Source organism: Grampus griseus (genome assembly GCF_964374135.1).
Source record: "Grampus griseus genome assembly, chromosome: X".
NCBI classification, from domain to species: domain Eukaryota; kingdom Metazoa; phylum Chordata; class Mammalia; order Artiodactyla; family Delphinidae; genus Grampus; species Grampus griseus.
The window spans coordinates 86,681,310-86,686,724 of record NC_138999.1 but is presented as its reverse complement, the minus strand read 5'-3'; positions in this window follow the sequence as shown (position 1 = coordinate 86,686,724).

Below are 5,415 nucleotides of genomic sequence, written 5' to 3'. Positions count from 1 at the left end.
GGCGCGTGAGCCCAGCGCCGAACACGCTTCCGTACGGCGCGTGAGCCGGAAACTCCTGGGCCCGAGGGACGCAGGGTCCCTCCCCCGGCGTTATTCCGTCAGCAGCCGGCAAGCGTTACATCCACGAGAGTGCTACTCCCCCAGCTTCCCCGGCCCTGGGCTCCCGCCTGAGAATAACTTGGTTGTGAGCTGGAGCTCGGCTGATTTGAAGGCTTTTAGTATGTAGAATTCCTTATTACTCATTTTTTTCTTAGGCTAACGCAAGTAATTGTCGACCACAATAATGAGGCGGCGGCGGCGGCTTTACCATGGTAACAGGGAAGTCCTATGGTAAACAACCGTGGCATTTTCATTTTAGTTCCGCCCTGTTACGGGAGGGAAACGCTTGGCCACGCCCCAGCGGCGTGCGTTTTATTCTTTTGCAAAAGCTGTGAACCTTCAGGGCGACATGAGGAAAGACAGTCGCGGCAGCCTAGAGGATGAGGGGCGCTCAACGTCAAGGCGGCCACATAGCTGAGGAGATGGGGAGGTAAACGCGGAAGACACCCCTACCTGCTCTAGTGCAGCCTCTGGGCTCCAAGTGTTTCGTGGTGGTGAGGGGGCGGGGCGGCGGAGGACGTTGGCAGGCAGGGTATCTGAAAACTTCGGAACGGAAAATATCTTTGACTGGTTGTACATCGGGAGCAGCTAAGATGATTTTAACTTGGGTTGCTTTGGCTCCAGAGGCTGCATGTTTAAGTGCTGTATCTACTGCCTACCAGTATAACTCAGAATTTTTAATGGCGTAAGTTTTTTTTTTTAAACCGTTTTTGGAAAAGAACTTAGAGCATAGGGCCTGGTGATGGTGGATCACTGTCTCATAATAATGAACCACCGAAGAATAGGTTGAGGCGCTTAGCCAGGGCTTGTTCTGCCATCAACCATTTGTGGAGAATGGATTGTTGGTTCTATCACTTCATCAACCATCCCTACTGGTTATAGAAGAAGACATGTGTACAAGGGCTATTTCCTAAGCTTTTGGTTTTTTATATTTGTGTTTCAGTTATAGACCATGTGCCTGTGACCCCATGCCTCATTGCTGTTGTCCATGAGGGTCTTTTCCCTTCATTGCTACGCTCCCAGAGTGACACATTTCTTTTGCCTCCAGGTTGTAGCAAAATGAAGACGGAAGGTGTTGTCTGATGCTGTTGTAGGTATTATGACTGAACCTCAGTTAACACAAGGAAATAGGTGCTGTATGAAGAGGTAGGGGAAAAACTAGGAAAGATGCATTTCTACACAAATGGGACTAAGTGTTATTTGGGGTCTTTGAGCAGAAGAGAAAGGGTATGTAGTGGAGAATCAAAGAATTTGGGAAACCACGGGCAAGATTTGTGGGGCATTGGCAGAAAGTTTTGTGGTAAAGTCCTGAGTTCTTATCCAGTTTTGTTAATGGCACTAAGAATATTGGATAAGGTACCAGTGAAGCAAACAAAGACATTCAAGATTGTGAGGGCACAGAGACTTGGGTTATTTATCCTGGCCATGAAAGGTCATACTTCCAAGGCTGGAGTAAGTGTTGCTTATGTTTGGTCCACATTTAAATTTCCTCAGACAGTCATGGAATGAAATCTCCCTTTGGAAGGCAGAAACCTATGGATAGACAACATTTCACAAAAAAGATTCCAAATAGAACTGTAGCATTACCCAAGTTAGGAGGAATCCTCTGGTGCCTGCAAGACATAAGGTAACTTGGGGCCCTCAGAAAGCACGTGAATGTTGACACAGATCCTGGTCAGTATCTGGCTATAGGTACCAATTGGCTAGCTTTCCAGAAAGAAACATCATTCCTAGGTTTTGCACTACTGCATTATTACAGTGGTTCTGCACCAATATTTATACTTTCTGAGAATGTTTGAGGGTTCAGGTTTGAGGCTACTCTACAGATAATTGTCTAACCCATCAAAGCTGGTTATTCTGGTCTTTCAGCTTTAGCATTTTCATTTATATTTCTTATGTAACTACTTCTCAGTTCATGCTCAGTGAATATATTTCCTGTATTCCTTTCCCAGAATCCTGTTCCTTCAAAGGAGGTTCAGGATTGTTCACCTGCTCAAAGGCTGCCTCATTAAATATGTTGCTAGGTAGCAGGCCAGGGAGTTGGGTGGTCAGTTGAATTGGAGGATTTCCTTTGTTCTTGGCAGTGGCATGCTGACCTCTTGTTGCTGAATGAGGACTGTTTCCAAACCAAGCATTGGGAAAAACTGAGTAAGAGGGGAAGAAGTCTTTTGAGTTTTTTCTCTAGGAGCCACCAGGCTTGTCTGAAACTTTTGTCTGTTTGGGGGCTTGTTCTGTTTCAGAACCAGAACTCTGGGATACCATTGCCTTGGCACATGGAATTCAGGGCCTAGCAAGATGAAGGTGGATATCACTGGATAGCACTTAAACTCCAACAGTATGCTGCTAGGTGAGCATGGCTCGGTTGAGCATGTGGATAATGGCATCAGGCTGGGGTAAACAGGGTGGTGATTAAAAAGAGCTAATATTTGTGAAGGGCCATATAGATTACAAAGCTTTTTTACATAGATCTCACTTGATTCTCACAAAACCTGGGAGATGGTTTTAGTATGCTATCTTTTTGTGGTAAAATATACATAACAAAATTTACAGTTTTAACCTTTTTTTTTTTTTTTTTTTTTTTTTGTGGTACATGGGCCTCTCACTGTTGTGGCCTCTCCTGTTGCGGAGCACAGGCTCCGGACGCGCAGGCTCAGCGGCCATGGATCACGGGCCCAGCCGCTCTGTGGCACGTGGGATCTTCCCAGACCGGGGCACGAACCCGTGTCCCCTGCATTGGCAGGCGGACTCTCAACCACTGCGCCACCAGGGAAGCCCAGTTTTAACCATTTTTAAGTGCATAGTTCGGTGGCATTAAGAATATTCACTTTGTGCAACTATCATCATTCTCCATCTCCAGAACTTTCGTATTTTCACAAACTGAAACTCCATACCCATCAAACACTAATGCCCCATTGTCTCCTCCCCCCAGCCCCTGGCAACCACCATTCTACTTTGTCTCTATGAATTTGACTACGCTACATACCTCATATAAGTGGAATCGTAACACTGTTTTTCTTTTTGTGATTTATTTCAGTTAGCATAATGTCTTCAAGGTTCATTTATGTTGTAGCATGTATCAGAATTTCCTTCCTTTTTAAGGCTGAATAATATTCCATTGTGTGTATATACCACATTTTGTTTATCCATTCATGCATTGATGAATACTTGGATTGCTTCCACCTTTTGACTATTGTGAATAATGCTGCTATGAACATGGGTGTACAAATATCTGTTTGAGTCCCTGCTTTTAATTCTTTTGGATATATACTCAGAAGTGGAATTACTAGATCTTGTGGTAATTCTATGTTTAATTTTTTGAGAAACCATCATACTGTTTTCCACAGTGGCTGCACCATTTTACATTCCCACCAGGAATGCACAGGGGTTCCCATTTCATCCTCACCAACATTTGTTATTTTCTGGTTTGTTTTTTTGATAATAGCCACCCTAAAAAGTATGAAGTGGTATTACATTGTGGTTTTGATTTGCATTTCTGTACTATATTGGAAAAACCTACTGTTCTCCTCTCCTGTGTGTCTCCATAACTTTCACATAGAACACTTTACTTTTGACACTTCTGGTCACCAAATATGTGGTGGGGGATTTTCCCCACAACAAGCAATTCTCTGTGACACCAGCTGGGTGTCATACAGTTTAACTCAATTCTGACACTGTCTACCTGGAGATAGCATCAGATTCACAGGTTAAGGGCTCAGTCCCACAAGACTGCTTTCCACCCCCACTTATGCCAGTCACAAGCCTAGGTTATCACCTGTGTTTTTGACTAATTGGCTATAAATCAGAGGTTCCAGCGACTTCCTCCTTGGGTTCAGTTAATTTGCTAGAGTGGCTCATAGAACTCGGGAGAACAGTTACTTTTGTCAGTTTACTAAAGGATATGGCAAAGGATACAGTTGAACAGCCATTTGAAGAGATATATAGGGTGAGTTCTTCAAGGGTCCCAAGTGCAGGAGCTTCTGTCTCTGAAGAGTTGGGGGTACATCATTCTCCTGGTATGTGGATGTGTTCATCCACCTGGAAGCTCTTCGAACCCCCTACTTTGGGGATTTTTATGAAGGCTTTGTCACATAGGCATGATCAATTATTACTCCATTTCCAGCTTCTCTCCCCTCTCTGGAGGAGGGGGAGGGGGCAGAGCCAAAAATTCCAAGCTTCTGATCATGGCTTGGTTATTCTGGTGACCAGCCCCCATCCAGGAGCTCACCCAGAGTTGCCTCATTAGAACAAAAAATGCTGCTAGTGCTCTTATCATTTAGGAATTTATGAGGCTTTTAGGAGTCCTATGTAAGGGATGGGGTCAAAGACCAAATATTAGAACAAGAGATGCTCCTAGTGCTCTTAGGAAAAGGTTTTAGGAGCTCTGTGCCAGGAACCGGGGACATAACCAAATATATATATTTTCTGTTATCTAACACCTAAGGATTAATGAGGTTGAATGTCTTTTCATGTGCTTATTGGCCATTTGTAGATCTTCTTTGGAGAAATATCTATTTAAGTCCTTTTCCCATTTTTTATTCTGGTTGTTTGGTTTTTTTTGTTGTCATTGAGTTGTAGGAGTTTTTAAAAATATATTCTGGATCCTAATCCCGTATCAGATATATGATTTCCAAATATTTTTCCCATTCTGTGGGTTGTCTTTTTACTGTGTTGGTAGTGTCCTTTGGATACACGAAAGTTTTAAATTTTGATGGAGTTCAACTTATCTATTTTTTTATTTGTTACCTGTGCATTTGGTATCATTTCCAAGAAATCTTTGCCAAAACCAGTGTCATAAAACTTTTCTTCTATGATTTCTTCTGAGAGTTTTATAGGTTTAGCTCTTACATTTAAATCTTTGGTCCAGTTTGAGTTAATTTTTGTATATGGTTTAAGGTAAAGGTCCAACTTTATCCTTTAGCATGTGGATATCCAATATTCCCAGCGCCATTTGTTCAAAAGACTGCCCTTTCCCCATTGAATGGTCTTGACACCCTTGTTGAAAATCATTTGACCATTGACCATATATGTGAGCGTTTATTTCTGGACTCCCTATTCTATTCCATTGATCTATATGTCTGTCTTATGCCAGTGCCACACTGTTTTGATTATCGTACAATAGATTTGTAGTAAGTTTTGAAATCAGGAAGTGTGAGACCACCAACTTTGTTCTTTTTCAAGATTGTTTTAACTTCAAAATCCCTTGGGATTCCATGTGACTTCTAGGATAGATTTTTAAAAAAATTTCTTCCAAAATGTTATTGGGATTTTAATAGGGATTGCTTTGAATTTGTAGATTGCTTTTGGTGGTATTGACAT